This window comes from Hermetia illucens, chromosome 3 (genome assembly GCF_905115235.1).
Source record: "Hermetia illucens chromosome 3, iHerIll2.2.curated.20191125, whole genome shotgun sequence".
Classification (NCBI taxonomy): Eukaryota; Metazoa; Arthropoda; class Insecta; order Diptera; family Stratiomyidae; genus Hermetia; species Hermetia illucens.
This window is the reverse complement of record NC_051851.1, coordinates 81,466,171-81,490,084: the sequence shown is the minus strand read 5'-3', so window position 1 is coordinate 81,490,084 and position 23,914 is coordinate 81,466,171. Positions and strand designations below refer to the sequence as shown.

Genomic DNA, 23,914 nt, shown 5'->3' with positions numbered 1-23,914 from the left:
TACGGGAAACTTTAATGCAAATGGTTACCCTCTTCACTCATTTGAAAAAGGAATTTTTTCGACTTGGAGGAGACTTTTACTTATCTTCGTCCTATATCATTCGGGTCGCTATGAATGATAAATCTAAAATGCTACATTTCTAGATTTTTCTACTCATCGTTATTGCATTTATAAAAACTGAATACACTATCATTCCACAAAAAAATATTCCGGAGTCCGAACCCCATTAAATATTCAACGAAACATCGAAAATTGCAAAAACAATCCTCCCGAAATCCTGCCTCGTGTCCATTTAGCTTTGTGGAGAGGTACAATCAGGACGTTATCAATGACCCTTAAAAGTCTAGACATGGTTTGGTTTACAGAAAAAGGGGAAATGAATGAATGACAAATAAAATATTGATGCCAACCCAAGTAAGGAAGAGAAAATGGTTTGCAGCTTCCAAAAACCTCCAATATTACAGCATTCGTCGTTTTATTTGTTATTGTTGTAAGGACCTTTCTTCCTGTATATCAGTGCTCAGCAGCCAAAGGAAATTATTAATGCAGGACAACTTTCAATTGTCTTGTTTTTTCTCGAGGTTTTTCTTTCTTTGAGGATTTTCAATTGCCGTCGGTTTCTATATTTTCCAGGTCGAATTTGGTTCCGAAAATGAAGCGACTTCTGGGGAAATCTTTTTCCATATAAGTGATTTGAAAGTTAACGTTTTTGACTTCGGTGCTTTTGTCTGTTGAATAAACTTTTAATCTGATATTCATGAAAAGATATTTTTAATAAATGATATACTTTCTGGTTCGCAAAGTAATACGGCATGAAATTCCCTTGTTGGAATAGTTTGCATCAACATAATTTGATATCCTCACCAAGAGGAGTACTTAGATATTCAATCCATAGAAAAGATAGACAGCTATGCGCTCGCAACCACGTAGCCGCGCATTAATGCACTACATCACATACACGGCACTAACCCCAACTCTTATGCGCGGAATTTTGATGGAGCTACCCCCGCCGCCATCGAACGTATGCAAGACTTTTCCTTCTTCATAAAATTTGAAAGCATATGCTCGAAGTTGAACCTCCTGCATACAGTCTTCTTGCCTTTCATCGATTTACTTTTGTTTCAACTAGTGAGCCGAAGTACCGGTTTATGTTTCAGACGATTCGCGGCTTGTTTTTTACAGTACGCCGGGTATCTACACGCCCTAAGTTGTTGTCACCTCCACGAGATCGATGGCTGCGTGATTTGCTGACCTTAAAGCGTCATAGAGGAATAACGAATCCTCACTGTATGATCTACTGATAAAAGGAAAACTTCCGAAAAACTCAACTCGAAAAACTCAAAGAAGAATTTGAAGCAAGGCTCTAACCTAACGGCTCAAGTTTAGTGCGGAGAAACGCACGAAAGCGTCTTTGCCGTTAATTATCCTCTTTGTAAAAGGTCTCACAGTGTTTACGAGAATAATGAAGTCTTCTATTACTCCCTGGCGAGGCTACCGAATGCAATGTTTTATATGTAAACCATCCGTTTCATCGATTATTAAGCATCCTCGTTCTTTCTTGCGGAGCACTACTACATCGGCCGTACTGTGATAACCACTATGGTATGCGGTCATTATCTATATCGTATCAATTATAAGCTGTCCTGTATAGCTTCTGCTCCTCATTTATTAATTTGTTGTTTCCCCGACTTGATTTGGTGAGGTCGCAGTAATCTGGCTCCAAGCGATCATCCAAAATTATGTCGATGACAGCAATGCTGCTGTTAGTGGATGAAGTAAATTTTAGTTTCGGGGCCCAGTATCTGGGAAAATCACATATTATCTTAATACAACTTCGAATGAATGAAGACTTCATTAAGAATTCCCAGCTAGTAAACTTCTCTCTCTGGGTGATCTTCCTATCTTCATTAATGGGCAGATCGTCGAAATCGTCGACCAATTGGTATATAAAGAAAGCCTGGTTTCTGCCGACGGTGCACCGAACTAGATGTTGCCCGACGCATTAATAGCGCTAGATCCGCTTTCGCAAGAAAATTTGTTCCCCCGTCGAAGGAAACAGACATAAAAGGAAACATTCTGCTCGTTTGCGATAGTCATAGGTCATGTCATTACCCGCAACCGGTGACTCTTGTGACACCGCCTGCAGTTCTGCGTTTGCAGCTCAGATGGGGATCAACCGAGTACATCTAATACATGCATTTTTTCTGTGCTCATTCTTGCGTGGCTATCGCTTCTTCCTTTCCGCTTTACGGACATTTGTTGTAAATATCTCCACAACCTACCATCTGCCTCCCACCTGTAGCATGTGATTCGGAATGTTCGTCTTCCACCTACGAAAGAATATTGTATGTTCTGCGACTTCTTCTTGGCTTAAACAAATTGGAAATGCTGTTTTTTCGACATGACATAATTTGTTTCGGTACTTAAGGTATCTACCGTACCCAGATAAGAATTGCATTGCCAGATGACTACAGTCTCCATAGCGACGAAATTAGTTTATGTTCCATCGGGTCTGCCACCTGAACTTGGATGCTGACACCCTCTTCCCCAGTATTAGCAATTTTGACATAGCCTTTAATTATCGTTCTCTAGATTCGTGACTACAGTCTCTGGGCTGCCTACCGATAACAAACGTGCTTCGGCTAACGCACCGTTGTCGAAGATCGTTCGAAATCAATTAATCACCCCCAGGTTACATATTTTCTATGGTCGCGATGAGCTCTTTGTTATTTCCTTGCTTATTAATTTTGAAGTCCATATAGTAGAGGCAGAAAGCAAGGCCAGCCAAATGGCTCGAGAGAGTAATGGCTGTAACCGCAATAGCTCTGCAAATTCAACATGCATTTTCAATTTTAGTCGCTTATTGATTATTACTTCCGTGTTTTTAACTGCCTCTTTGCTTCTTATGGTCTAGTTCCCAACTCGTATTTTGATCTATTCCATGCACTCTTGGCTTACTATTACAATGACTTCCGTTTTCTAATCCGCGGATCCTACTCCAGAAGCTTCAAGGGAACCTTTCATCTTCCGAATTCGCTCCATTTGTTGTCGTCTCGCTATAGTGGATATGCTCTGCAAACGGTCACTACCATAATATCGTCGAAGAAACCCTTACCTTCTATAAGGGCAGACATAACAACAGAGCTTACCACCGTTCCCTGAGGGGCGCTTTTTGACACTCGGTGGAAATTTTTCATTCATTTGGTGTGGTCGTTTCCTGTTGACGAAATAGATAGTTATTATGTTTCTCAGCAATCGCAGATTATTCATTCTGATGAGAGACCTTTTGATGGACCACCAACTTATCCAATTGAAGACATTGTTTTCATCCAATATGCTCACTGCACAGGGCTCCTTGGATCCCTGCGCCACCTCTCACCTTCTTTGACACAGCTGCGACGTCACCAATACTTTAGTGCGTCCATGGTGAAGGGCCTATCTTGAATTCAAACTACATATCAGAGGAGTAAAGAGAGCTCTTCATTTTTCAGCTGCCTCCAGTAAACGCTGTTGTTGTTTCTTTTCGTTAACATCTATTTTCTAGGGAACATCTCTTGGTCGAAGCATTTTTGTGTGGTTTGTATAAATATGTTTACCGTCTAGCTTTTTCTGCTCTTTTGGGAATGCCATCATGTCACAGCGCTATCTTGCTATTAATTTCCTTATACACTGATCTCTGAATTTACTGCTTAGATTGCATCATTGATAATGCTCTACCTTTGCGGGAACAGTGTGTCCACTATTGTATTATTGGAGTGGTTACTTACCTTTTTCCCCCTTTACTTTGGCATCGTCACTCTCTTGACTATGCCCCTGGGTTTACATCAGCCTCCTGGCAGAAGTTTTTAAAGCTTCTGCTGTTGCTTCTTTGATCGATTTCTGCCTCAATCCTCTAAACGTGGAGAGCTATTTTTGTAAGTCAAGTCTTTCTCTTGATCGTTGAGAGCGTTTGAAGCGGTTTTCCTTATTTTTACAGTTTTTGCTGAAATTGCGTAGGGCCCGCGAACCACTTTGTAATCTTCACTTCTTCGAGAATACATTAGCCAACTCATATTATTTTTATTGTTTGCATTAGATAGTCGATTCTCTTGCTTGACTTAATCAGAAATGGACTTATCGCTCTTTCGTGAAGTGTAACATAGCCACTGTTACCTCCGTTTTCTAATGAATATGTCTACTGGTACCTGGCTACTGCCGCAACTCCTCGTTGTGTCAGACAAGATTACCTTGACTTTATCTTTAGTCAGATTATACTTGCCTCTTTTTCCAAATCGAGAGCCTTTTAGCCAAGGTCCATGACACAGTAAGAAAGCGAACAGATGTTATCAGCTTCTTCGAGTTTTTTGACGAAAGAGATCGTAGTCCATTATGCGCTCCACATCCTCCGAAATCAATGAAAAAGGAATTGATCGGAAATCACAACTTTACATAATTCTTCATAACACCTAGAATGTGGTTGGTTAGGGAAGCTTATCAGCCCTATCTATTTCAACTGGATTTTCGAGGTGTTAGTTGATGCATTTAAAACAAAGAAAAAGTTGTTGCAACGGCGGAAACACAAAAATATCCATAGTCGTTACTTAAGACGAGTGTCCTTCTCTCTTAACGATCATCTCTTTCCTCCATTCGCTAAGAAATATCCCATATCCCTTCGATTACGAGCAAGTGCAAGTAGCAACTCAGCTCAGAGTCTGCAGCAGGTGCACTAAACAATTCAGCAGAAGCCGTCAAGTCCAGTGACTGATCGCCCATTTGATTATATGTCTGTTCCCGCTAGTTGAAAATAAACTAACCCTGTGGCATTCAACCAATGTGCCGCTGATAGCGAAGTCTTAAAATTTGCAGAGATGCCCAAACCTTGCACCATTATTATTACTGCCGAGCGATCTATAACGCTATCTAAGGGGGTACGGATTGCAGGTTTTCGAAATAATCATATATAGAATGCTGTGCGGGAAAACATCAACAAACCCTAGGCTATGGAGGGAATCTTCCCATTAACCGATAGTAAAGCAAATTAAGTGACGCAGATGGCTCTTTATTACGAATCCACTGCGAAGTTCAGCAAGGACAACCACATCTTCCTTATTAAAGCAAACCCCATCACCCATTTTAACTCCCCGAGGTGAGTACTAAACACGTATTGCCAAAACTGTCATACACGTCCAATCTGTGCACCGGTCGTCTTGAAATTGCACGTGTAGGTTAAAGCATGAAAGCATGAGTACATTGCTATCACCGTACTCAACCCAATATCCGTCCCGGGTATCATTATTATTACTTTTTGAACAACCCTCGTGTGTTTTTGTAAATGGAGATGAAGGTGGAACGCGTTGAAAGACGCGAGTAAAGTTTATGAAACAAAATATGGAAAACGAAGGATTTTCAGTTATAGTTTCCAATGCGTGTTAAGAAAGACAAAGCTGTCGAATCCTAAGGACAGGTCTGGAATTTTTAAGGAGCCTGTTATATTAAGCCGGTATAATCGATGATGAATCAGGAGACCGTAAGAAGTTAATAGACATTTACGAATTCTGTGATTTAGTTCACTCGACTAACATCGGCATATCGAGAATTTTAGGAAAATGAAATCCATCATTATAAAACACCTATCCCCGCAATGACCGAGTTGGTTTAGTGTTAGCTACTTGATCTTTTCACAGAGTGATGATATTTGTCCCATTACTGTTAGCTTATCATTTGCACTGGTGTCCGGAAATACTCAAATTGTTATATATAGAACAATTATCCTGCAAAACTAATTCCAGGTACTCAGGTCGAAGGATCACTTAACAACATGGGTGGTGGGTGGCCCCAACATGCTTCAACATCGCTATGGAGTAAATAATATGAAAAATGCCAGTGGATCTAAATGATACCCTAAAACTCAAATCATCCCAGATAGTGGCCTAAGCGAACGATATTAATATCCTGGCACATTTTAAGCGCCAAGGAGCCCGTGGAGAAACTTGGCGAAAGCGCGAGGAAAGTTGCTTAAGCACAAAGGAGAAGAAATCCAAAAGCATGACACACCCAAAGAAAGGCGCAAATTAGTCAAGCGGCGACACTAAATGATTGTAACTTTAAACAAGTCGGCAGTTTACTGTACTTAAGTACAACTCCCACAAGGATCATGCTGGCCAATTCTTAAAAAAATGTACACAAGATAACCAAGTTTACAATATGGAAAACTTTCATTGAACCAGGCCGGAGAGCAAGAAATCGATGCTGCTGAACATGGAATCCTCAAGAGATTCTTAAGCCCAGTAAAGAGCACCATTCATATGCAGTTTGTCCTGTCAGTTACACCTGAAGAGACCACAATATCACCCGGTCGCCACTTGAGGTGAAAGCACCATTCACGTACCGGCAACTAACCTAACAGGCCAACTGCATACCATTCATGTTACGGCCGCCCGTCAAATGCGGGATCTTCAGGAGTAACTGACAGGCCAAACTAAACGTGAATGAGCGGCTTAAGAGTGGATATTTTACGAGAAATATAATAAATATATTAAGATTGAAAAGCTCCATTTGACAGGTCATGTAGAGCATATAGACGCGGCAAAATTTTCAGCTGCTTACCCAAAGGCGACGTACATATAAGGAAATCACTATCTGAAAAAACCTCCAAATAGATGGGAGGTCTCAGTGGTCAACAAAAGTTCGGTTTCAGAAATCAAAGAATGCTGGGAGGTCTCAGTGGTCAACACAAGTTCGGTTTTAGAAATTGAAGAGTTCTGGGATTGTAGCGCTTTTCGGCAAATAAACTTGGATTGCGGACCTATTGGAAGGGCGTATATTTAGAAACTGTAAAAGGAGTCCAACCGCTTTCATTGCTCCTTTTCCAATCCGTTACTCTTCTCTATCAATATCAAATATGCTAGTCCTTTCGTTTCTGATCAATGCCTTTCTGTTCAACACTTCATATGAATGCCAATACGTATATAAGGAAACTTTTACAACCCATCCCATGGAATAATTTCACAATAGACGACTCACCTTAGTTTCTCTACAGTATACCCAACCATTTCAAACAAAAGATGGACTCGGAAACATATACAGAGTAATCAATTTAGAGCAGATATTATTTGCTATCTATCCTATGATCAAAGCAATTTCGTCCTTTCCTGGGCTGGCATTTGTTTAAGTGTATTATCAACATGCATTCCACTCACTGACAGCAACATAAGACTACCTTTTCCTCTCAAATAGCAATTTTCCAATCGTAATTACGCTCAGGTGTCACATATTTCTCCCTTAGCCCTAGTCTCAGAATCGTCCTTAAGCTTCTAATTCTCCTTGAATGCAATACCCATTTGATTGGTATTATAAATTAGAGCATTAATTCCCGCCCCCGCCTCTCTGCTCGTCCTCCCCCGGTCAATGGCAATCGGAATTCACAATTCGAATATAAATTGAAAATACCAGTAGGTTAAGCCAGATGAAGGACATGAATAAACGAAGCTGGCAACGAGGATGGCAAGGAAAAATGCTGTTCTTTTGCGCGCCATCATTCTAGTGAGAATTTTTTTCCGGGAAAATGAAACGAAATAGACGAATATTTATGAGGTGTAAATGTTGGACGGCCTAACGTAATAAATACCCGACACATGGTGAGAGAAAACCCAAATGTTTTCATGGTTTCCAAATGTACGGGAGAGGGTCTGGATTGAGTAAATTGTATGAGCTCATCCTTATATGGTCGAGGGTGAATTATTAGGGTCCAAATATTTGGGTCAAGCTTTTAGAGCAATAATCGAGAAGTACTAAATCGAAATTGGTCACATACGGGACTGATTTTATATGTGTACACACGTTCGCCTCGGAGTACATATGTACATACATAAATATGTGAGTTTATATCAAACTGTAACACTTCAACCTTCAAAACAAGCACAGATGGTGTCCATGCTATCGCATATTTTATACCGACCAGAGTAAGATCCAAAATCTGAAATGTTGACCGTGTTTCAAGCGGCATACATTACTTCAAATGGGCATTTCTCTGTGGACAATATATCTGCAGGATTATACGTACATTAGCATATTTAAGTAATGATTATTCTCCTGGCAGGCAGTTAGAAAGTGCTTAGACTGGATTTATTCCCCAATGGGCATGAAATGATGTACAAATGCTACGTATGCGTGTTTGTCACAGCCTGGAAGAGCAGGATTTCTTGCAATAGGACGTTATTAAAAATTTTAAATTTTACTGAATACACACGCTTCAACTGCTAATTGTTTTGAACGTTCATCCAGAACAAATTATTGAGTTACACCGTAATTATGAAATGGGACCAAAATGTTTGCTCCATGCAAGATTGTTGTCAGCCGGACATTATTATAGCCTTTTTCATTGGAATTAATGGCATATACTGCGTATTAAGCTTTAAAATGTTAAATTACTGCTCAATAACTCCTAATGAATTCCATATGTGATGGGAAGAGTCCACTTTCCGCAGCGAAAGATTCCATGGGAGTTTGAGAGCGGTGGTAATAACACTACGTCCTGAAGATATATTCCGCCTCTTTGGTGGTTATCGGGTATTCATTATCTACGCTACATCAATTCATTTTGTAACGCTCAGAAATTTTAGGATGCTCCGTATTTTTCAGCGTTTGGGGCTTACATATGGCGTTCTATTCCGTCGTGAATTTTATGGCCCCAAACTGCTTTACGATTCTACAGAAGGGTTTTGATCCACAGACATTCATTTTTCTGTTCGCTTCTTGGCTAGCTCATATATTGGCTTGTTGCCTTGTAACCAAATATGGCGTGGATCCCATATTATACAAGTCTATCATATGTTATGTATCAAGGCACTCCCGTACCTTCTAGAGTACATGTGATTGAACCTGAGTGTCTTGATAGTCGCCTCTCTCTATCGCAAACTGTTGTAATTTCTCCATCTGGAACTTATTCAAGGAATATTACTAGATTCCTGTAGCTCCCCCCGGACAATACACACACTTGTTCGAATTTATTAGGATGACTTTTGTACTGTGCAAATCTTCCACTCTGTACTCCGAAATCTCCACTTTTTCTTGTTTATTTTGATAATATTCTGGCTACGTCCTTTGAGTCCGAGCATTTAAAGCATTTAGTGCATTTTCAATGTCTGTTTGAGGTCAATCTACCTTTCATCGTTGAGAAATGTAATCGTAGACGAAACTTCTCCGCCATTTAATAACTTCTGATGGCATCCAACAGGGCTCACTTAAAGTGTACTTGTCCGCCTCTCCCTAGAGGCTGTTCAGGCATTTGAGGTCATCAAGCAATAGCAGGTGCAAGCTATCCACATCTGGAAACTGTTAAGCCTCTCTCCCAACCAACTGAACCACGTCGACGTAACTGCACCACCTACGACCGTGAGTTATTAGCCGTGGATCTGGCAATAAAATACTTCCGACATTCCTTTCAGGACAGGTCGTCCAAAAGTTTACCGGCCATAACCTACCTATCTTTACTTGGAAATAGAAACCCAACAAAGCATGCCCTTGGTAACTTGTACGCATTTAGTCAATTTCATATCTTCGGCCCAACAATAGTATATACTGCTATATACTACCATCCATACATTCTGGCCGATTTCTGTAAGGAAGTATTTCATAACGTTCACGATCACCCAGTCCGATCCGAACGACGAATCGGTCAGTCACCGCAAACTATTCCTTGCCAACCATGAACAAGGACATTATTTCCTGGGCCAGAGAACTCTTTCTATTCTAGAAGGGAGGGGCTTCTGCTAAAAGTGAACTTCAAGCTTCGATGTGCTGGCACAACGTAATAGTACTTTTTTTAATGTCTGTTTTGAATGATACTAATCGTGACCTTCAATTTGATCCCAGCATGGCTTTACTCGATGAGAAATAAATTTGACACCCTCTTTTCACATGTATGTGGACCCTCCCTTCCTTAGACTCAACGTAGAAAGGTGTTACACTGTATGCAAGGGGATTCACAGTTCTCACCTTTCCACCAAATTTCGTATCAATAGGAGTAACCGTTTGTAAAAAATGAATGTGACAGACAGACTATTGGACGGGCAGACAGACAGCTTGTGAGGAGTTGCCAGGTCTCCCGTCAGGCGCGTCTCATCGTGCGGATAAGGAAGTGCTCGGCGGATGCGTATGTATATGTACTTGTACATATGCGGCGGTGTACGTGCAAGGGCATGTTTATGCGCAGGTAGGATAGATGGGAGGAAAATGCCCAACCGGTGAATAAAACTAGCTATGGGAAGATCACCCATAATAACAAACCATTATGGACGAAGAAAAGGTATATAAACTTACGGTGCAGGGACCCAGAACCGCAGTAATGGCGGCTTTTGGGAGTGGCCAAGCAGACTCCCGCTCCTTAGAACACCCATAACAAAAGCGCAGAAGGATGTGCCCCAGGGAGGCCCCAGTAGGCGTTAAAAGCCACAGTGACACCAACTGCGCGCGAGCATAAGAGGTTAGAAGAGGCCCCTGAAGATCGAGAGCAGGCTCTATTTGATAGAAGCTCAACGATTACGGAATCTCCTCCAATATCCAAGACAGGCCGGAGCAAAGCCGTTAATGTCTCGAAATATGCGGAAAGAAGAATGGAGGCTGTGGAACAGAAGTTCAACCTAAAAGAGTCATTTTGCTTGGGGCGAAAATTGTTGAGCTGCCGGAATTGAAGTTACTTTTTCGACCATAACGCAGGGGACATCCAACCAACGTGAATGGGTAGAGAAAAAACAAATCGGGATACCGGGGCGCTTCGGGTAGAATGGTTTTTGTTCATCTTATATTTTAGATTTCGTATAAATGAATCATAGGGATGTTTTCAAATTTTGCGGGTGGATAGGTTCTGAGAACGAGACCTGTTTCACTTTTTGAGGCATATATTTTGAGCCCTCAATCCCCTATATTTCACCTAATATCAGAAATAATTTTGAAAAAATACTAACCGGGCCCTTTCATTGGGTATTCCGCACAACAAAATTCTGTAAAAAGAAGTTTTAAAGAGAGCCGATGTCTGAGAGCCGAAACAGAAGCAAGGACTCAGATGGGATTGCTTCTAAGGCGGTAGTCTGCACTGCCTTAACGGAGCAGTTCAAGCTGCGCGATTTGCAAGAGGCCTCCATTGTGACCCTTAGAAAGGCCTCTACATACCTCCTGTTCGTACTTCCGGCGATCGGTTGATCGGTTTGACAGACGCAGACGTTACGGAGAGACAGGCCTGAGGAATGTACGAAGGATCCCAAATGCATGTTTTGTGAAAAAAAGGAGTGCCTGACAGAGAGTATGTTGCTGGAACCGGTAAGTGTCCCGAGTTCAAAAAGGCGCTAAATGCAAATCGAAATCGACCTCAATCCCTTTAGGGTCACTCAAGGCCTGCTATCGCAGACCACTCATGAATCGGAGGTGTCTATAATAAGTAAACTTTATAGAAACACTCACAATAGTATATGGGCCGCCGCTCCTACAGGTAGAGGCGCTTTGTAGGCATGGGGGGCCAAGCTATATAGGAATGTATGAGGCAGCCTACAAGTGGGTTCATATGGGCAAAAATAGACGGCATATATTGTACATTTATAGTTACTATGCTTCTCCAAGTCTGATGTTGGGTACATTTGAGGACATGCGGTCAGATTGATATTGGACGCAAGAGGAATGGAGAAGTTCACTGACAAATGCAAGAGGGTGTTGCCTTTTGTAGGCTTTCTCGCAGTTAGATATCATATTGACCAACGACGGTTGATGTGACTTTTGCCAGATGTTGGTTGGTTACAATCTGCAGTCCCCAATGACGACGAAACAACTACTGGAGATTTCCGGTAATGTTGCGAGAAAATAAAGCACCGATATACCAAACAAAGCCCTTAATAATAATCGTTGGCGCAACAATCCAATTGGATTACGGCCTTGAAGTGTGTTAGAGTACTTCATTCAAGACCGTAACGGCACACTACTGGATATTACAGTACACTGTAGGAGACGATGTGGTCAGCATTGCGCTAATCCGACATTATTACCCTGATTTGACTCATAGCTGAGGCAACTGGTATCCGACGTCAAATCACGATACAAATTCCACTGCCACCCGTGAGATTTGAACCGCGACGTTCCGTACGACAGCCTTATGCTCTAGCCTCTCAGCTATCCGGACACAACGAAGCCCTTAAGCTGGCTGTTAAGTCGAGACTAAACATATCTCTAGCGTTGATTAAATCATGCTTGCTGATGGAATCTTTCCTGCGAGATGGAAAAGATAAAGGTTAGGGTTGTTGCTAACCATCTTCCCACAGGCCTATATGTCTATGGGAAATTGCTGGAACGAATAATCTACAATTGATTACTCCCGGCTGTAGAGAGTCTAGGAGGCTTATGAGACCATCAATTCGGCTTCCGTACGGCCAGATCAACCGTCAGCGCCATCAAACTGGCCACTGCCTTGCCTGAAAATGCCATTCATGGAAGGGGTGGGACTAGCAAGAATTACGCAGTGATTACCCTTGACGTGCAAAATGCGATCAACTCGACCAGTTGGAATCTTATAAGGAAGTCTTTGGGGGCGACTGGTGTACCCAGTTACTTAAATGCCCTTGTCTACAGCTGTTTAATAGATAGAAAGCTCTGGTGCAGCACAGACAATGGGACCAGAGAATACACACTGATGTTGTACTGGGTTTTGTTCTGGGACCGATATTATGGAACATCATGTATGATGGTATCCTCAGTTGCTAGCGCAGCCACAATAGTGGCTAACGCCGATGACGTAACGGTGATTTTTGTTACAAAACATCTCGCGGATTCTATTCATTCGAAGCAAGCACTGCTATAAATAAGTCGGGAAACCGGAAGCTGTACGCTTCAGAAACGAAAGGTATTGTGTATTTCTTTTATAAAGACATTTGAGTGTGAATTTTTCCCATTAGTACGTAACATGTAATATACACATATATTATGTGAGAATATTCACTTTCGGGTGATATTGACATTCAAAATCTTGAATTTCGAAAGAAGTGACAATTTTGACCTATTTATATTATTTATATTTGTTTGTGATGGTGCAATTTCCACCAAATTTGCTCCATATTTCTTGGTGCTAGGATGAATTTAAGGGGGTTTTGCAGTCAATTACTTAAATTATAGTAATATATTATTATTAACTTTATTTGAAGGCATATTGGTATGGAAGGTATTTTCAAGCCTAGCCACCATATAATGGCAGCCTCTTGATTTTTTTGAGATTTTTCTGTTTCTGAAAATGGCCCCGTTAAATAAATGATCACTTTCCACCCCCCGAACTGCCCGCCTTTCCAACAAATATCAAAACTAGCACTAGTTTTGGAAAGTACACCTTTCATTTGATATCCCACATGACTATATTTGGTGAAAAAAAAATTTACATCCCCCTTTTGCATATATGGGGACCCCCTTCAAATTCGACGTAAAACGATATAACTCGCTGTATGCATGAGCGTTCACAGTTCCCACCTTTTCACCAAATTTGGTGTAAATGACTGCTACAGTCTCCGAGAAAAACGCGTATGACGGACAGACAGACAAACAGACCGTTAACCGATTTTAATAAGGTTTTAATTTACACAAAACCTTAGAAAGTGGTTGAAAGATGCAAGTCTTGTACTCATCCCGAAGCGGCATAAGAAAACCACTGGTTAATCGACAGCATCAAGGTGTAAACGCAGAGAACATATGGTAGATAAACTACCATTTAACACAGTTTTCCACGGGACATGGCGGATAGCGTAAATACCTTTATAATTTGAAACTTGACAGCTCACCCAATTGATCAATAAGCTTTAATGTTGGAAATTTAGCAGAAGCTGCTCTTTTAACATCCACTCATTACTAAAATGCATCGTTCCGCTTTTATAAGCAAGCTAAAAAGTCACTACTTAAAGCTCTGGCAAGAGCTGCAGCCACCAAAGTCTTTCGCACACAATTTGCAAATTAAATATAAATAAAACAAATTACGTTGAATCTATTATTTATGCTTTATTTTTCTTTCCTTTCAGGTGAGTTTACCAACCGGTGAATATGAGCGAGCTTCAATGTAATCATATATTATACTTTCGTTCTAAAACGTACATTACCCACTTTTGAATTCACCCCAGAAAGCCGTGGATTTCATTTTCATCCCGTGATAATACGTATGAGTATGTGTTTGTATGTTATAAGTCAAAAGCAATGCGAAGCAAAGAATGAAACAGTACCAGCGAAACACCCACACGGATAAATAGAAAGTTAACATTGCTTTGTCAAATAGATTAACTCTGAGAGAAGCAAACAGAAAGCGGGAAAAAAACAAGAGGAAACGCTTTTGTTTATTTATGTCCTTCTCAATTGCCACATCAACACACTCAGTTAACATTTGCATTGTCCAAACGAATTTCCTTGATCATACATAACATAGAATTCGCGACAGAGAAATTGGGAAAAAAAGTGGGATCAACAACAGAAGGAATACACAATACAACAAACGGATGAAAACTTGCCGGCACCTCATACTTTCCTATTTGCTTTCGTCCTGACAACTTTCTCTAAGCTACTTGTGCTGTTCGCGCTCACCCTCATATACACGGCAGCCAAATGAAACCGGGAGCAATTCTAATCTTGATGAATTATCCAACGCTTAACTTGAAACGAATTTATGAGATGTAATTTTCTTTCATAAGAAAATCCTTTTCAGCGTTTCCTTTTCCCAACTGTAGTTGTTGTACTGTGTTTGGCATCTGCAGTGTTGCTCACGCGGCGATAGTGTGTCCTGGCCTCGTTGCTGTTGTACTGTATGTACACATATTTGTATGTTCTTTAAGTCTTTCTTGTCAACATTACGTCCTCATTCGCCTTGGGAGGAGTTCGTATCTTATGCAGCCGCTTATTTCATTTCAATTTGGAAAGAAACCATAATGACGAACTGATGGGAATGTTGTGCGAGCACAATGCCTGAAAGCACAATCGTTGTAATGTGAACGCATGTGGAATGTCTTTTGATCATTTGTGTTCTTTTACCCTCTTCTCACATGACAAAAGTTACAATTATAAAAGAAAAACTTCTATTATGCTTAAATGCGACGATTTCGCCTAGTAATTATTGGTTTGTTTTGGTACTGAAGTTCCATTTTGATGATCACGGTGAGAGTGCTCCTGCGAGGATTCCCTAATATAGGCCTTAATGTTTCTATGAGTACTCGCTCAATTATTGTCACATTCACCATACTGAGATAATTCTCTCTAACGGAAACGGAATACAGGATAAAGGCGAAGGCTTTTGATACAATAAGCCGGGAAACAGAGACTTCAGGTGTGGAATGTTTGTCGATTTTTCCCTAAGAATACCTAAATGCTCTATTTTTCCATTTGTGCAATGCTCGTGTTACATATACCATTCCCTTTACTGTTAATGGGAGCAGTGTTTTCCCCAAAATTTTCAACTTTCTGCTTTATGCTTCACTTAGAATGTTAGAATGAGCCAGGGGCCCTTTTGGTAAAATCTAAAATCTCTGCCGATTAAATATCAACGTGGTGGACATTTTCAAGTTTTGATATTCCAAAGCGATACCACCATGATTTCAGATTTCGATATCACCATGATTTCAGATAAGTGGATTGCACGTAGACCGATCCCACAAGCCTAAAGAAATGGTCAAATTGACTGTGCCTGTGTTCTTCATCATCGCTCCAAATGGCGCCCAACGTGGGGCACGACATTTTCTACCAGAGGAAGATATCCTATTTCGACTCACAACTTTCTTTTGATGTGCAAGGTAGAGGTACAATAGTTCCTCAACATTATTCCTGGCTAGGTTCCAACTACTTGACTTCATCTTTCAAAATTCTAGATTTTACCCCTTTTCCCCAGAAGCAAGTATACCACTAGATTGTACTGTGTATTGTGTTTGTCTTTGAGACCTACTGTCTCATAGTTGATTACCTTCTAGAAGTCTCCTGATGTATGGGATTTTGCGGCTATATGTTAAAGCTATTACCGTACCAACTTCTGAGGAGCGTCCTTCCCTATCTTTATGTGATATGGTTATCTCTTCAATTAAAAAAATCAACAAGTCGGGAAACCGGAAGTTGGGCGCTTCAGGTATGAAAGGTTTTATTTGCTTCTTCTGTGAGTATATTTGAGTGCATTTGTACATAGCCCATATGCATTTAACATGTCAGATTTAATACTTCGGGTGGTAAATTTACACGGCAAAGACAACTTTGAACTACTGTAACTTTGTTACTAATAGTATGATCAAACTTGAGGATAATATGCTCCATATTATATTTTATTAGTGTCCGGATAGCTCAGTGGTTAGAGCACTGGGTTGTCATACGGAAGGCCGCGGTTCAAATCTCGCTGGTGGCAGTGGGATTCGTATCGTGACTTGACGTCGGATGCCAGTCGACTCAGCTGTGAATGAGTACCTGAGTCAAATCAGGGTAATAATCTCGGGCGAGCGCAATGCTGACCACATTGCCTCCTACAGTGTTCTGTAGTGTACCGTTACGGTCTTGAATGAAGTGCTCTAACGCACTTCAAGGCCCTGATCCAATATGGATTGTTGCGCCAACGATTATTATTATTATTATTATATTTTATACTACTACCAACTTTTCTAACTCTGGGATAAAACTAAAAGGGGTTTTACTCAATTTTCCCAAAAATATTACTAGTATTAACTTAATTTGGCAGGTACCGATACGGAGAGTATTTTGAGACCTGCACACCATATAGAGTCATTCATGATTTTTTTCAGATTTTCCGGTTGGGTAGTCCGGAAGTCATCACTCTCCACCCCTTCCACTCCCTGCCTTTCTAATAAATCTCCAAACTAGGAGCGGCTTCAAAACTAATCGTGGCCTTTGATTTGATACCCCACATGACTATATTTGGTGAAAAAAAAATTTACACTCCCCTTTTACATGTATGGGGATCCCCTAAATCTCAACGTAGAAGGATATCACTCACTGCATATCTGGGCGTTCACAGTTCCCGCCTTCTTACCAAATTTCGCGTCAATCGGTATAGCCGTTTCTGAGAAAAGTGTGTGTGACAAACAGACAGACAAACGGACAGACAGACAGACGGGGAGACATTGAACTGATTTTAATAAGGTTTTGTTATGCAAACAAAACCCTAAAAATTGAATATTTCTTCTTCTTAGTTGGGATTAGGTGACGGATGAGATGAATCTTTGATGAAATACAATTTTTGAGGTTGGAATGGCTTTTTGATGAATGCTATACTTTAAAATTTCGCTTAGTTTTCTCGGACATCCTTTTGGTCGTTTCCAATTTTGTTTAATTAAAGACATGCCATTTCATCGAGATAACTTTTCACACGACCAACGTCGCCTTATTGAGATCATCCTTCCACGCACGATGCTAGGGCGATGAACGATTATTTCACTTCACCAATTGAAGAATTGGTTCGGGAGCGAGTGGCTGCGCTTTGAGGCTTGAACCCGAATACGTTCCTAGTGCATCAAGCACCTCAATATCAGCCTGCCTCAACTGGTGCTGTACATTTTAATGACAGACCTGACCCCGCTTGTGAACGGGACAAAGGCTGAACAAAAAGAAGAAGGCTTATTGTTTCCGGTGTGTCAGGATATCTGAGTGGTTAGAGCACAAAGCTGTCGTACGGAAGGTCACGGTTCAAATCTCATTGGCGGGAGTGGGATTTGTATTGTGATTTGACGTCGGATACCAGTCAACTGAACTGTGAATGAGTACCTGAGTCAAATCAGGATATAATCTCGGGCGAGCGCAATGCTGACCACATTGTCTCCCACAGGGTTCTGTATATATCATGTAGTGTACAGTTACGGTCTTGAATGAAGTGCTCCAACACACTTCAGGGCCCTGATCCAATTGGATTGTTGTGCCAACGATTATTATTATTTCCAAGTTATCACAATCTCGACAGATGCTGGATTTTACCTAATACTAGCACTAAGTGCCAAACATTTAGGCTCGGACGATCCTACCTACATAAAAACTAAAGGGGCACTGGTGGTGGTGGCCGGTGGTAGGTCAGTGGGAGAATCCGTCGAGTACTCCCCGCAACATCGAGCACGTATGCAGAATGGTGTACTTCTGCATGGTTTGAACCAGACTGTGCGAAAGTCCCAGGACATCAAGGGAAGCCGTCAGGGATTTAGGTACAATACCTGTAGCTGACAATATTATGGGAACTACAACCACCCGCTCGAGACGCCAAATTTCTTTGATTTCCTGAGCCAATGGCTTGCCGGTCCCAATACATGCTGTAAGCAGAACTATCAAGCACTGCTTGCGGCTCATATCGGTAAACTGGACATGTTCCCGTGATCAGCCCATGCTTATATGCAAGGTTTTGATGGATAACCTTACATACAGCATTATGCCTGGTGATGTATTGCACCGGTGCCATAACAGTACAGCCAGAAATGAGATGGTTCCACGTCTCTAACGCCGAACCACACATTCTGCACTGGTCGTTTTCCACCCGTTCTTTCATGATGAGCTTTTTATAAGCTCGGGTGGCGACCACGCCATCCTGAATGGCACAAATGAATCCCTCCGTCTCAGCAAAGAGCTCTCCAGCACACTGCCATCTGTTTGACAAATGCAAATCGACAAATGGCTGCCAAAGACAATTCACGGTTTTACCGTGCATTGCCTTCGACTTCCATTCATCGATCTGCTCTTCGTCCGACTTCACCCCACTCAGAGGATTGAAAGATCGATCCTTCAAGTGGAGTCAGTCTACAGTCTGCCTTACAGACAGCCGCATGCAAGGGACTCGCCTGCTCTTTGCTGTAAAAATAAGCGCGCAGCGAGTCGACTTGGCGATGATGTTGTGCCGCCACGTCAACCACGCCCCTACCTCCGATGTCACGAGGCAGGTTCATCCGCTCCACGGCAGATTTTGGGTGATGCATTCGGAATTTGGACATAGTGGTCCGTATCCGCCGCTGGACGTTTTCCAGGTCGGTCTTCGTCCACGGCAATATTCCGAATGCATAAGCCATTGAAGGGATAGCGAATACTTTCAACGCGCTTATTTTATTCTTCCCCGCGAGATGCGATTTCAGCACCAGCTTTACGCGCCGCAGGAATTCGGACAGCAGAGCATCCTTCAGATCAACAACTCGAGCATGGGTTCCTTGCAGAATTCCTAGGTACTTGTAGAAGTCTGTCTCGGTCATAGCTTCGATGTGGAGGTCACCAATGCTATGTCCTGCATGCGGCTCGTGATGACCTTTGCGGATGGCTTGGATTCGACATTTGTCTAATCCAAACTCCATCCGAATATCACGGCTGAACATGTCGATTATTCGCAACAGACTTTTAAGATGGTTGTCAGTACCAGCATACAGCTTGATGTTATCTAGGTACATCAAGTGTGGCAGTTCGCACTTAGCACGTAGGCCATACTTTATTGCATAACCATGCCCTCTAGCATCATTCAGTAGCCATGAAAGGGGGTTTAGTGCCATACAAAACCAAAGGGGACTCAACGAATCCCCCTGGAAGATGCCCCTCCGTATACGGATGGGCTCTGAGGTATTAGCACTCTCAGATGTACGGACTGATAAGGTGGTATGCCACCCTTCCATGACTGTCGCCAAAAACTTTATTAGTTTCGGATCAATGCGATACAGATGTGGGATATCATCTTAGCCAGGTATGCGGAACGCTGTCGAAAGCCTTGGCATAATCGATAAAGCAACTGAAGAGGTTTCTCTGGCCTCTAGTTGCTTGTCCTACAACTACCGAGTCGATAATGAGTTGGTCTTTGCAACCCCTTGACCCAACTCGGCAGCCCTTCTGCTCCTCGGACAGAATGTTGTTGGTCTCCAGGTGCGCATTGATCCTTCCACTAATAATGGACGTGATGAATTTGTAGAGGGTTGGTAAGCAAGTGATCGGTCTTGTGTCTGCGGGGTCCTGCACCGTGTAGGGATAAGGTAGATAATCCCCGCGGTGAGGAAAGGGGGAAATTCCTCCGGCCAACTCATGACCTTATTTATACTGCGTGCCAACTGACTGTGTACGCTGGTAAATTTCTTATACCAGAAATTCTGCACCCGATCCAGACCTGGGCCCCTCCAGTTCTTCGAGATGTTTATGGCTCGTCGAACTTCCTCTTCGGTAACATCCGGAAAATTCATGCCGGGTGCCTTCGGCGGTGATCCACTCAGCATGCTGGGCAGGTAACTCCCAAAGTCCACCCCAATACTCTTTCGCCTCCGTCACCGAGCACTATGTTGTCTGGGCGCTCTGTTGGGATTCGTTGAGAGATTTGAAAAAGCTCCGCTGGTTCCTCGCGTACGTTGCATTCTAGACACGTCTGGAATAACTTTCGCCATACCGTCGTAACCGACTGCATATGAAACAAAGTTTCTGTTTTAGTGTGTTCAGAATTTCAAAAACGGGTGTCTCACAGTGGATGGCATAGTTCCGGTAAACCCTCTGCATTTTATTTCTCACCCGTCTGGCATTGCCAGTGCTGATCTGAATCAGTCTAGCAATGTCCTGCCTTAGTGAGTCCCGCCGACGTTCCAAACGAATTTTCCATGGTGGATCTCTTTTGTCACTCAAACCAATAACACGAAAGCGAATCTTCTGACCGTGCAATCTGATAGTCGCAACTGCACCACAATACACAAGTGATTGTAGTTGCAGCAGCGACATATCAGCACACAGTCGAGATGCAATCTCATCATTGATTTGAGATAGAATTCCCGGAGTTGCTGGAGATGCATCGAGCCTGGAAATGCCTGATCTATGCAAAGGATCCATATCCGAGAATTCTATACACGCTCTTTGGAATTCGTCCCGAACCTCAGCGGAAACCTCAGCTGGACGGTGGAGAAGAGTGCTTCGGCGAGTACTGAACCTGTTGCCTGCAGTGCGGCGTGGTGTTGTTGATGCCGCCGCCTCTGCCCCCATCGACTCTCGGTCACCAGTTTCCCCGATGACCTCAAGTCGAAAACGTTCCCTGATGGTGGCCGGGATTGTGTCGCTGCGAGTAATAAAGCGGTACTGGTCTGCGACTCGCTGCACAGTCACGTGCGCGAATTGCGGGAAACGCTCGATGAATCTCTGGTGCAACAAGGGGCGGTAAGAGGTTGTACCTGCCCCCGCCGTTATTTCGTAGTAGAAGCGGATGATGAAGAAGTTCATTTCTTCAGTCCATTTCATCCGCTTCCTACGCGAACCTGCTGAAGTGGTCGCCACAGATTGTGGCGAAATAGCTACAGCAGGCGGAGCTGTGCTCCTGGTCGTCGCGGCGCCTAGACGCCGAACCGCCCCACGACTAGCGGTTTCGACGCCGTGCTGTCCATTACGAGGGCCCGGCCCAGTCACCAAGTCAGACGACTCCCGCCGGTTATCCGTACCGGCCCTTAAATTCCTTCTTCTTCTCATTTTTGGTGGTGCATTTTATCCCTAGCTGCCAGCTGTTGAGATAGCTTCCTTAGTGGGTAATCTGCAAGACTGCAAAGTTCCTGCAATTTCCTCACCTACTCCCTGAGACGCTGCGGTGGCGTACAGCCATTCAGACTGAAGCTATCCATCCCTCCTCCTTTCACAACCGGGCTTGGGACCGGCTTCGGCAGAGTTTTATTATTGTTATTGTCACTTATTGTTTCTAGAAAACCGATGCTTTCAGTTCTGAGGCCGTTGCACGTGAGACTACAATAACACAAAGCGGCCAGATAACGGATTTTCGAAGTAGCAGAGGTGGCGACACGAAATCCTAAGCGCGCTTGCCTGCATTTACATCAGAATTGGCGGTAAGTAAGGCACAACCATCATCTCTACGACTTTGCCTTTCTCACAAGTCGGCCCAGCAATGCTGTTCGTCCGTATGCGGATGTAACAGGTTTGGGTCAACGTGTCTTAGGACTGATTGGTAACGGGGACACCATAAGCTCTTTGGCTTCGGATTTCAGCTGGAAAATTAACGACGATAGGAGATAGCAATCTTCCGTCTTTCGAGTCGCTTCGAACGTAAAAGTCTAACGATACACGTCACGTCGGGAATAATAGATAAATTAAGAAATAAATACTTTGGGAGTTATCGAGGAATCGCATAGCGCCTGGTCTTTGCCGGTCACCCTTATGGGTAATTTGGTAAAGTGCATCTTTGCCTTGATATGCGTAACGTAGACAACGTAAGCGTGAAGGACTCTTATCCTTTACCTCTCATCGAGGTGGATTTCAGCCGTCTCCCGAAGGCTTGATTTATTACGAGTCTAGATCTGAAAGATCCGTTCTGGGAAATTCTACTGTATCAGGCGTCCAAGAATAGGACTACCTTCTAAGTCCCAGGGCTACCACTTTATCGGTCCGTGACTACGCCGTTTGGGCTTTGCAATGCACCTCAAACAATGCAGCGACTGATGGACCAAGTCATCGGAGAAGGATGAAGGCGAGTCTCCCGCGCCTAAAAACGGGATAAATTGAACCGACTGATCCTCCAGGTTGGGGGTTTGGTAGGGCTGACAACCATTCACGAAAAACCGATGTTACAAACCAAATTTCAACCAAATTGACCAGGTATTGATTGACCGCCGCCACCTCTTAGCCTCGATGAATGTCAGAGCATATAAGGGGGCCAATATAGATTCGGATCACTATCTCTCACTCTATGAGATAGTGCTCCGGGCCCGAATTGCGACGCCGCCTACAATCCCTTCTGACAATCAGATAAGAGTGAATAATCAAGCTATTCACAGCACAACCCTCCGTAACACCCATAAGGGCAAAGTGGATGCCGCAATAACCACAGCTAACATGTCCTGGAGATAAAGCATCAGCGAATAATCTTGACAATCACCTGAAGAGTTATTCGATACAGCCACCAAAAATTGGCTCCAGCTGCAAGAAAAGCTAGAACGGCTGTTTCGACGGTGAATATAAGCTAGCAACGGAATAGAAGAATGTCGCATACCGAGTAATGTTGCATTCTAAAAGAACGCGGGCACACGCAGAGACTTATCACGAACTCAGTCGAGCGGAGAAACGACTTCACATACGGGAAAAGGAAGCCTGAGAAGACCAACAGATCTGTGATCACGAAAAGTACAGGGACAAACGCACTAGGCCCGCAAGTTTTACCAACAAGCCAACAGGATGACGCCTTATTCACCTCGATGCTCATCCTGCCGATACAAAATCTGATTTCCGACAGAATGAGCATATTGGAACGATGTGTTGATTTTTTTTATGAACTGCTGAACGATCAAAATATCGGCGAGTTGGAGGTGCCGCCAAGTGAAAACGATGGATAAGTATTGCCACCACCAAGCATAGAAGAAACAGTCCGTGCAATCCACCGACTTAAAAACCAGCAGGGATGAGGGGAGATGTCAGATGTCCAGGAGTTATTCTAGACAAGAAGCTTCTTTGCAACAAACATTTAGAGTAAAGGTAGTGTGCAGAGGAATTTTTGCCTCGACATGGGGCCTAGGCCATAGATACGCGTTGCTATCATTAGGCCGATGTTCACTTATGCAGGTTAAGGTGAGACTAAGAAGTTTTCTTTGTAAACTAGCCACAATGCAAGGAATTTTTTTGTCTGGGTGTTCCGATGACATGACCACGACATCCTTTAGATTTATTTATCCAAGCAATTCACAGACTAATTCGCTTGGATTTAAGGGAAACCACTGAAGTGAACTACAAGGCATTGGAAGAGAATTCAGAGAACTGACGCTGGTTCGATTCTCGCATCCCCTGAGATCTGTTTGGTAGAAGATGTGAAGTTATCCCTTAACGTAGAGAAAGCTGGGAAGTTCCAGAAAAATGCGTCGCAGAATATATGGACCCCGATCAAAAACAGCCTACCACTAGCAGGCGCACCACAATCTGTTGCTATATTCACTGCACTGAAGGCTTTGAGTAGTCCTTTGGTCACCTC

The 23,914-nt window shown here is 42.8% G+C and overlaps 1 protein-coding gene and 1 long non-coding RNA gene across 2 annotated transcripts in view; one reads left to right on the top strand and one right to left on the bottom strand.

The window, feature by feature from the left end:
• LOC119652052 (alpha-2 adrenergic receptor) overlaps window positions 1-23,914 on the top strand; it is a 343,866-nt gene that overhangs the window by 170,339 nt on the left and 149,613 nt on the right. The gene's annotated exons all lie outside the window — the stretch shown is intronic.
• Window positions 169-905, bottom strand: LOC119651813. The gene is made up of 3 exons (XR_005249496.1): window positions 788-905; window positions 411-728; window positions 169-343 (listed from the first exon to the last, which is right to left on the bottom strand). It is a non-coding gene; the product is annotated as an uncharacterized LOC119651813 (long non-coding RNA).